Raw genomic sequence first — 10,735 nt, 5'->3', positions numbered from 1 at the left:
TGAAAGTGGCTGGGACTCCCTGGCTGAAGCTGCAGGCTGCTGCACCGTCAGGATCTCTCTTTTGCTCATTTTTAAACTGAACATTTGTGTTTTTCTCATCAATTTGTCAGAGTTCTTTGTTCTGCTGGTTTGAAAGGAAGCATGCCCCCTAAGAAAAGCCATGTTTTAATATAAATCCCATTTCATAAAAGTAGAATAATCTTTATTCAATACTGTATGTTTGAAACTGTGATTGATCATATCCCTGGATGATGCGATTTAGTCAAGAGTGGTTGTTAAACTGGATTAAGAGACAACATGTCTCCACCCATTTGGGTGGGTCTTGATTGGTTTATTGGAGTCCTATAGAAGAGGAAGCATTTTGGAGAAAGAGATTCAGAGAGAGCAGCACCACGAAGCAGAGTCCACCAGCCGGCAACATTTGGAGATGAAAAAGGAAAACATCTCCTGGGGAGCTTCATGAAACAGGAAGCCAGGAGACAAAGCTAGCACGTGACACCATGTTCGCCATGTGCCCTTCCAGCCAAGAGAGAAGCCCTGACTGTGTTCGCCATGCGCCTTCTCACTTGAGAGAGAAACCCTGAACTTCATCAGCCTTCTTGAACCAAGGTATCTTTCCCTGGATGGATGTCTTAGATTGGACATTTCTATAGACTTGTTTTAATTGGGACACTTTCTTGGCCTTAGAACTATAAACTAGCAACTCATTAAATTCCCCCTTTAAAAGGCCATTCTGTTTCTGGTATATTGCATTCTGGCAGCTAGCAAACTAGAACATTTGTATATTCTGGATATGAGTTCTTTATCAGTCTATTCCTTGACTATTTACTTCTTACTGATGTCTTTTCATCATCAGATGTTCTTAATTTTAATTAAATCCAATTTATCAATTTTTCTTCTATAGTGTCGTGCATTGTTTTGTGATTTGATTAAGAAATCTTTACCTACCCCAATAGGAAAATATCCTTCTGTGCTTTTATTTAGAAGTTTGAGTGTTGTTGTCTTAGTGTTTAAGTCTATGATCCACCTCAAATTAATTTGTGTGTATAGCTTGAGTTAAGAATTAGGATTCCTTTTTTTCTATATGTATCCAATTGTTCCAACATCATTTATTAAAAGACCTTCCTTCTGCTACTTAATTACAGTGTCACCTTTGACGTAAATCAAAAGAGCTTATACGTATGTGTCTATCTCTTGACTCTTTATTCTGTTCCAGTAGTCTACTCATTTTACCTTGTACCCATCTTAATCACTGTAGCTTTATAGTAAAAAAATCTGGTGGTTTGAATCTTTCAACTTTGTGTGTCTTCATTAAGATTTCTTGGATATTCTAGTCCCTTTGCATAGCCGTATAAATTTTGGAAACTGCGTGTTGATTTACACACCTACACACACTCAATCTGCTGGAATTTTGATTGGATTATATTGAACCTATAGACAAATGTGAAAATAATTTATTTCAATAGTATTGAGTCTTCCAGTTAGGGAGCTTGGCATATCTTTCCATTGATTTAGCACTTCTTTAATTTATTTCAGGAATGTTTTATAGTTTCCAATGTCAGAGGTCTTGCACACCTTTCATTTCCCTCCTACATACTTCAGTACACATTTCTTAAAGACATAGGCCATTTTCTTACATTACCCACAATGCCTAGATTATACTTAATAAAATTTAAAAATAGTTCTTTGGTTTCATTTAATACTCAGTCCATAATTACACTTTTCTTAATGTTTCAAATATGTCTTATTATAGTGGATTTCTTCGAATTTGGATCCAAATAAGGTCTCCATGTTATATTTGATTGGCGTGCCCTTTAAGTCTTTTTGATCTCCAGCAGTTCTCCTCCTCTACTTTTATTATTCATATCATTGACTTATTGCAGATACTAGTTCAATTGTCCAGAAGAATGTTCCTCATTTTGGATTTATTCCCTTTTTATAACAAATCTTTTGTAACTTGGCCCTTTACTGTCCTGAAATGAAATTCGGAGATAATATAACCACTGTATTAATTAGGGCCTGTCAGGAAACAGATGGTACACTCACGCCAAATCCAACTGAGGGCAGTATAAATGAAGGGACTATTGACAAAGATGTGGGCAAAGTCAAGGGACACCAACAAGGAATAATGAAGCACTCAAGGGAGTATCAGCCACCCAATGCCTGAAGGGCCAAGATGAGGAAATAGTATCTTCTTCCGGCCGGACCCAATTGGAATTCACTGGGCATGGGTGCTGGTTGATGCCTTCCATAAAAGTCAGCCTCCTAGGGCAGGAGGAACAGAGAATGGATCTGGAGGGGCAAATGGAGAATACCCCATATACCAACCTATGCATATAATTTCAAAATAATGGATTTAACTCCCTAAATGTAACATAAGGAGAAGAGGAAACTAATGCATAAAAAACATAATATTCTTAAACTTGTTAAAACATACATACAACCTCATCAGAAGACCTACCATAGCATTCCTAGAATCACTGTGCCTTCGACTGCAGCAAATGCAGGAGAACTGGGTTGGCAAATACAGTGAGCAGCCCTGTTGTTGATTTGTTGAACAAAACCAAGTACAATCTTCCATCAATTACATGGAAGTTGCCTTCCTGGGAAACTCTGTGTTTGCTAAACCATACAAAAATACTTTCTGTTTTAGACAGAGGTAAGTTCCAGGTTGAAATAATTAACATATTTTTTACCAAATGAATGCTCCATGGGACATTTGAAAGGCATGTGGAGTGTGGGTTGATTTCTGTTTTGCAAGACTGATCATTGTCTTGCAGGGTGTCTAGGAGCCCTGGCCCCATCCACTAATCCCTTGTAGTGTTCCTTACCCTGATCATCATAACAAGCAAAAACAACAACAAAATGGTTTTAGCTATTTTCCAAATGTTTCTCTAGTGGAAGAAACACTGGCCACAGTGATTTTCTGTGGTCCCATGGATTTAAATACACTGAAGACTTTTAAATTATTTATTCAGCCTCATCCTTTCTCCTGAATCCAGACTTGTATATTCAACTTCTACTTCATGTCTCCACATCTCTACCTAGCATCCCAAAATTTAAATGTCAAAACCAAAACCTTGAATCTACTCCCCAACACATAACTCCATTTCCCCTTCCAGATTTATTCAGTTTTGTAAATGGAAATTTAATCATTCTAGTTGCTACGGCCAAACTATTAGAATCTTTCCTGACATGTCTCTTTATCTCACATCCTACACCTAATCCATCATCCAACTCAGTTGGCTCTACATTCAAAATACATTCCAATCTGATGGCTTTTTACCACCGCCATCCAGGTCCAGGCCAGGTCATCTTTCCCCTGAACCGTTAAAACAGTCTCTAAAATGGTCTCCCTGCTTCCATCCTGGTTCCTACATTCCATAAGTAACAGGGCAGCCAGCGTGGTCCTTTAAAATTATAAGCTAGATCAGGTCGTGCCTCTCCTCAAAACCCTCCAGTGGTTCCCCACTTCACTTAGAGTTAAGCCAGGACCCTGCGTCTATCTGAGCTCACCTCCTGCTCAGCATCCCAGCCCCACGGGCCTCTTTGCTGTCCTTGAATCTGTCAATCATGCTTCTGCCTCAGGGTCTAGGCACTTGCTTTTTTTTTTTTTTTTTTTAACATGGGCAGGTACCAGGAAGCAAACCCGGGTCTCCGGCATGGCAGGCAAGAACTCTGCCTACTGAGCCACCATGGCCCACCCTGTTTTATTCACTACTATATTCCCCAGAACAGTGTTTGGCATGTATTATGTGCTCTATATGTTAAATGAGTGAACCAATAAAAAAAATTGTACTCATGAATAAGAAAGCTACTCTACAGTTTTATAAGGGACATGTTTTAAAGAAGAGAAGAAAAATTCATATTAGACCACAGCTTCAACTCTAAAGATTTTTGAAGCAAAGTTCGGAGGTAGTAGAAGACAAGGAATGAGTTTAAAGTTGAAAATCTGGGGACAACTAAATTCATAAATTTCTTTACTTGAGTCAAAAATATTTTGAAGTTAGGAAAATGGGATAAGCATATAAACTTATTCTGTATGAAATTAAAACAAAACACAATGGGGTGCAAGGGTAGTTCAGTGGTAGAATTCTCACCTGCCATGCTGGGGACCAGGGTTCGATTCCCAGCCCATGTACTTCCCAAAACAAACAAACAAACAAGCAAAGAAAACTTCAACAAATGGCGCTGCAATAATGGGATACTCATATGGAAAAATAATGAAATGTGACCCTGCCATACAGCATACAAAAAACAAACAAACAAAAAACACAGAACTAACTGAAGAGTTTTGCCTTAGATTTAAAAGCAATTTTCTATCACTAATGATTGACCAGATTTGATTGCAAGGTTGTTCATGGCAGCATTATTAACACTATTCATCAAAAAGTACTATTATAATCCTACTTTACAAGTGGGGAAATGGGCACTAAGAAACTTGCCTAAGTCATCCAGACAGTCTCTGTCCCCCTTGAAGCTTTTAAACCATTCAACTATGGTAAACTCTACCATCTGAGCCCTTGTTACATGAAAATAGTGTCTTATGTTTTGGAAATGACTGTCAAAAGGAGATACTATAATCTCTCCAATTTTGTTGGGGAGATTCTCATGGCAGCCCTCAGTTTCAAGGGCTCCACTCACAACCCCCTCTAGAACATTCTGATTTCTGACAATTCTGGGTTCTTGTTCTCTAAAGTCAAGCTGGTTTGTCTTGTCTATAGCAATAATCCACTGAGTCCTCAACAAGGCTGAGCTCTGCTCTCCTGTCCAACCAAGAAGCATGCAGATTTGAAATTTGAAAAGACTTTGCTCTTTTTCTAGCAATCCTCTTTGTTGTCCTTCCTGCTGAGACTCCTGGGATAGGTTTGGGTTGTGGCACCCCTGTCCCAAGTTCTTCATACTCCTTAAATGAAGTAGGAATCCACTGGAACCAGGAACTAATGACATCAGGAGTCTCTTTCAACTAGTTTCTTTCCTGTTCATATGCTACCCTTCCTCTCTCTACATATCATTTGCTCAACTTCTTTCACATGGCATTTAGAAGCCTACCAACCCACAGCTCCCAAGTATACTTCACCTCTCTTCAAGTGACCATCCTAGATTGACTTGGCCACTCCTGATTCTTATTACAGATTTCCCTGACAGACTCTATTGGCCAAGCTTGTATCAGGGAGCAATTGCTGGTCCAATCAACTGTGGCCCCAAAGGGCCAACTGAGTCAAGTAGCACAAACTGAGTATGTAGGACTGTCCCCTTGGGAGTGAGGTGGGCAAACACCTTAGGAGGTAGGAATTTAGGCACTTACGCTCTCTTATACTAGAGATATTTAGATGCAATATCGTATTTTTCACTAGTTGAGGGACATTAATGTGTCTCCCTACTTACAGATGAAGTTTTGGGAAAATTTTTTGTACTCCAGGCCTGGCAGCCAGTCTCAGTCTTCCAGGGATAACAGCTATAATGGAAAGAACAGTACACCGAAATCTGGAGTCCTGGGATTGACTTTCAGTCCACCAATCACTAACTGTACAATTTTGGGCACTTCATATAACTTTCCTGAACTTCTATATACTCATTTTAGGAAAATCAGAAAATGCAAACAATTGTAAACAGAAGAAGAAAACCACCCTCTTTGTCTACTTCCCGTTTCCCTTCTCTAGGCCCCTTTCTTTGTAACACACACAAGCACAGACTGGAGGAGTCTAAGGGTTTAATTTCAAAGCTTTGGCAGGGCCTTTGTGTCTTTGTGTAGAAAAGGGAGAGGCCTTTAAGAAATACCTGGCTTTTCAATAGGCCTGTGTATTGTTCCCAGCAGGACTTAGGGAGTAGGCTTTGAAGGCCAAGAATCAAAGAAATCAATAAAAGTGTTCTGCATTACAAAATGAAGTCCTAACTCCATCGAGAGAGAGGCAGCTTTCAAATCACGGGGCTAAAGGGAATGAGATTGCTAGGGCAGGAACAATTACTGAAACCCAAGAGTGAAGAATTGTATAAACCTTCAGGAAGAGGTAGGTGTAGGACACCTGTTTAGGACAGGTGCAGTAGTTTCCCTACTGTTTGGCACAGGCAGGGGCAACAGGGCCTCCTCTAGCCCACAGGGCTCCTGGTACAAGTTAGAAAAAGATGCTCCCTCTCTGAGTGGTCCCAGTACCATGCCAGGGTACATGGTTTGGAGAATGGAATATGGACAGGGCACCTTTGTGCATTGCGCAACTGAGTTTGGGGGTCCTAAGTGGTAGTCGTCAGTGTAGATGAGTGGGCATCAAGGAACATCTGCCAAAGGGACATGATCTAAACGGAGACAGAACAAGAGCAATGCCCAAGATCCTTCCCCAACTTGAGATATACCTTGTGGGGTGGGAAAAGGAGAGACCAACCACACAGCTTTTAAATGTAGCCCAGTTCCCTGCCCTCTGAAATTACTTTAAATTGTCTATAATCCTGTGCCAGTTTGAAAGGATTTATGTGCCCTAGAAAAGCCCTGTTTTAAGCCTAATCTTGTGGCAGCAACGATTTCTTCTAATCACTATTCACTACTATAGGTTAGAGACTTAATTAGGTTATCTTCACAGAGATGTGACTCGATCAATTGCGGGTATTAAACATGATTGGATGGAGATGTGTCTCCATCCATTCTACATGAATGTGGACTAGTATACTGGGATCCTTTAGAAGAGGAGACATTTTTTGAGAGAATGCCTTTTGAAAACGATGAGAAAGCCATAGCAGAGCCAAGCAGGGCCACAAGGCCAAGAGAACCACAGAGTCCACCAGCCAGTGACTTTTGGAGATTCTGAGAGAGCAGAGAAGGACGATAGAATGCTGCAGAACCACAAAACAGAGAGTCCATCATCCAGCGACTTTTGGAGATAAAGAAGGAAAACACCTCCCAGGGAGTTTCATGAAACAAGAAGCCAAAAGAGAAAGCTAGCAGTCTTCACCATGTACCCTTCCAGCCAAGAGAGAAACCCTGAATGTCATCAGCCTTCTTGAACCAAGGTATCTTTCCCTGGATGGATGCCTTAGATTGGACATTTCTATAGACTTGTTTTATTTGGGACATTATCTCGGTCTCAGAACTGAAACTGGCAACTTATTAAATTCCCTTTTTTAAAAGCCATTCTGTTTCTGGTATGTCTCATTCTGACAGCTAGCAAACTAGAACAATCTCCAACCCCAAACTTTATGGAGGAAATCCACTGATTCCTTAAGAATCCTGTGAATCCCCAGAGATTACATTCTCAGGTTGTCTCTCGAGATCTGGCTTCCGTTGACACGTATGGTCTCACCTCTTTCTCTAAGTTTTACAAAAAATTCTACTCCTGCAAACATTCATTTGGGTAGTAAGTCTCATAGAAGATTGTTTTGGAGAGCAAGAAGGAGATGAAGGAAGCATTTACATTGAAGTGATTCATACAGAAACTTTACATAAGAGACAACTGAGAACTTCAAATTTGTTTGTTATCCTGCCACTCTAGGTTTTATCACTGACATTTAAACGCATGTACTCCCAATCTTCCTAAATTTTTCCAGTTCTCTTCTCTATCTCTTCCCATCTTCTCCCTCTGGAATGGCCCTCTATACTCGGAACTTGTCCTCCTCTGGTATGCAGGGCAGTTTAGCTCCCTCCAGCTCTGAACCCACAACTTGGATATCTAAACCCATCAAGTGACATCATATATTTATAGAATCCTCCCTCCTTATGATACCATTACCTATGCAGTTGTAAGAGTTAAGAAAAAAGTGGTGGCTTTATACAACCATGCAAATTGCTGATAGGAATCCATTTGTTAAGTATCATATCTTGTGTTAACATGATGCTTAACAAATACGAGAGAGGCATAGATTAAGTAAAGTTAGAAGTAAGAGTAAATTTTCAACTGAAACTGTAAATTTGAGTTGTCACATTGGTTTCTGTGCTGTTGGAAAATGTGGAAAATTCTGCTTATCGGGTTTATCAGAAACATACTGATCTTTTATTAACTTGTTCTCTAAGCAGAAATTCTCAATAATGAACTCTTCCATTTGTCACCCCCTAAAGTTAGAGGTGATGAAGTTGGGTTTTGTGAGGACTGAGGATTATATAGTTGGGGAAGGGGGATCTGTTTTTACTGTGGTTCTTAAACACTGTAAGAAAAATTATTATTCAATATGTAGTTCAGTAAGTCTTTAACGTCCCTCCACGGAGATGATGAACCAAGGCACAGACTTATATAATTGGGTGTGGGCAGTGGAGGATGCCAACATTGATTAAGTCACTTTGTGCAATTTTGCTTGTAAAGGAGTACCTCTGTAAGTACAAATGCAGAGTATTTTGATTGTTCATGGGTTGAAGCAGAGATCAAAGCAAAGCTCTCATTCCTGATTAAGTTCCAGAAGCTAAGGAGGCTTCCTTCCCAGGGTTCCACCATTGCCCAGGGCCTTAAGAGGCACTAAAAGCATGTTGCAGCACCTAAGTGCCAGATGCTCGACAAACTAACTGGTGTTTTTGCACCTCAGCCATCAACCAGTCCCCACAAGCTGAGGGAGTGTCTCCCTCTCATAATATTCCACAGAGACAGATTCAAGGATGCACTGACTGGAGATGAAGTAAAGAAAATGTGTATGCAGTGCTTCATCAGAATTGACAGCAAGATTCAAACTGATGTTACATACCTGCTGGGTTCATGGATGTCATCAGCGTCGAGAAAATAAGCAAGCGTTTCCATCTGATTTATGACACCGAGGGCTGCTTTGCGGTTCACCATATCACAGCTGAAGAGGCAAAATATAAGTTGTGCAAAGTGAGGAAGATATCTGTAGGTTCAAAAGGAATCCCATGCCCAGTGATTCATGGTCTTATACCATCTGCTACCCAGAGCCTCTCATCAAGGTGCATGACACAGCACAGATTGATTTATGCTCTGGCAAGATAACCAACTTGATCAAATTCTACGTGGGCAAGGCGTCATAGGGATCAATGGGACCAACCTCAGCTGAATTGGTATGATCACCAACAGAGAGAGATATCCTGGTTCTTTTGACGTAGTGCATGTGAAGGTTGCCAATGACAACAGCCTTGCCACAAGGCTTGCCAACATTTTTGTCATTGGCAAAGGTAATAAATGTTGGATTTTCCTGCCCAGAGGAAAGGGCACTCAACTTACCACTGCCGAAGAGAGCCATGAGAGACTAACCGCTAAACAGAGCAGTGGCTAAACTAGTGTTTCTTTGCTCACATAAACAAATGAGTTCCAATTTCCTATTATTTCCTTTTGTTTGTTTCTTGTGGATAATAGTGGAGCTAAGGGAACTTTAGAGTTTTGAAAGAGTGTTGGTACCATCTTAAGAATTTATGAAAATGCTACATGCACTTCTTTTGACCATCCAGAAAATAAATCTTTCCTTTTTCCTTCTTCCCTTCCCCCCTGCCCCCATGTGTATCCTCACCCTCTCCTTGGGCAGAGCCATAGCTCATGAAGCTGAGGGCAAAAAATACATAATTGAGAGATTTAGCATTAACACAATGCTAAAGGCCTGATGGTATGTATTTATGGGTTAAAGATTTAAATTAATACATTTTATGGCTTCATCTTTAAAAAGAAAAAAAAGAAGCAGCAGCTAAGAAGCCTGCTGTGTTCCAAGAAGTTCAAATACATCCTTCCTAGACTCCAGAGAACCACAGCTCACACCTTAGGTGGCATGGAGGCAGGGCACAGTGGAACTACGTATTGCAAACTGGTATCCTCCCTGTTCTGTGAAGAAGACTTGATCACACCAACACAAGATATTTGGGGACTTTTTTTTCCAGTAGGGTCTTACAGTTGTCCAGGCAGGTGGTAATTGGCAGGATTCTTGGAAAGGACAAAAAAGCACTGTTTACTGAATTACAGGAGTAGGTATTAAGTAACTTGGAGTGGTTAGGACAGAAGATTTCACAGTGGGATGATAACCTCTGGTTGGCAAAATGGGAAGTCACAGGGACTGCTTTTGTTCCTCTTTACCTCAGCTTCTCACGTCATCAACATCCTGAATCCTTTTTCTGGTAGATCTCACATAGCTGTGTAAGGTCCAAAACCAGGGAAATGGGGTATTGTGAGCTGGGCTGCAAACTGTGGGGTCCTTTTAAGAAAATAAATACAAAAGTATGAATACAAAATTAGGTAAAGGGCCTTGGAATGGGCTCATGTTAATAACGGATCTTGAATCTTTAGCTTCTTTAGCTTCTCAGTAAACATACCACAATGCCTGCCTGAGATTTGGAAAATAACCTTCTGACTACTGTTTTTCTGGCCAGCAGTCTTCTGGAAGGCAGCATGGAAAAGGTCCAAAATAAACCATATACATTCCTCCTGAGTGGGTGGCATAACAACAGAGCAGCAAGCCCGGGTGATCAAAGAAACAAACCTTTCACTAGCTCATCGAAGATCAACTTTATAATGAGAGAAGCAAGTAAAACAACAGGAACCTATCTGGAAAACATCTGAGTTATTATGAGTGTTTTTTCCAGCATTCTCATGCTGGTTGTTTAGAGGTTATTTGCTATGCACAATGAAGTGTGGAGAAGAGCCAAGAGGATTAGGCCAAGTCCTGCCATTTCCAATACTACGTAGCAGCAAAACTGCACACACACACACCCCCATTCCCTTATTTTTCATTTGCTAGGGTTGGAACATTTTTATGAGATGGTTCCTAGCTTCCTGCAGTGTGACCAGGGATGACACAGAAGCCTGTTTTCTAGCTTCTTTTTTGA

At 40.5% G+C, this 10,735-nt stretch overlaps 1 pseudogene; it reads left to right on the top strand.

The window, feature by feature from the left end:
• Positions 1 to 8,418: 8,418 nt before the first annotated feature.
• LOC143674438 (small ribosomal subunit protein eS4-like) lies at positions 8,419 to 9,201 on the top strand (annotated as a pseudogene).
• Positions 9,202 to 10,735: the final 1,534 nt, after the last annotated feature.

Source organism: Tamandua tetradactyla, chromosome 2 (assembly GCF_023851605.1).
Source record: "Tamandua tetradactyla isolate mTamTet1 chromosome 2, mTamTet1.pri, whole genome shotgun sequence".
Lineage (NCBI taxonomy): Eukaryota > Metazoa > Chordata > Mammalia > Pilosa > Myrmecophagidae > Tamandua > Tamandua tetradactyla.
This window is presented reverse-complemented; position numbering and strand designations above follow the sequence as displayed.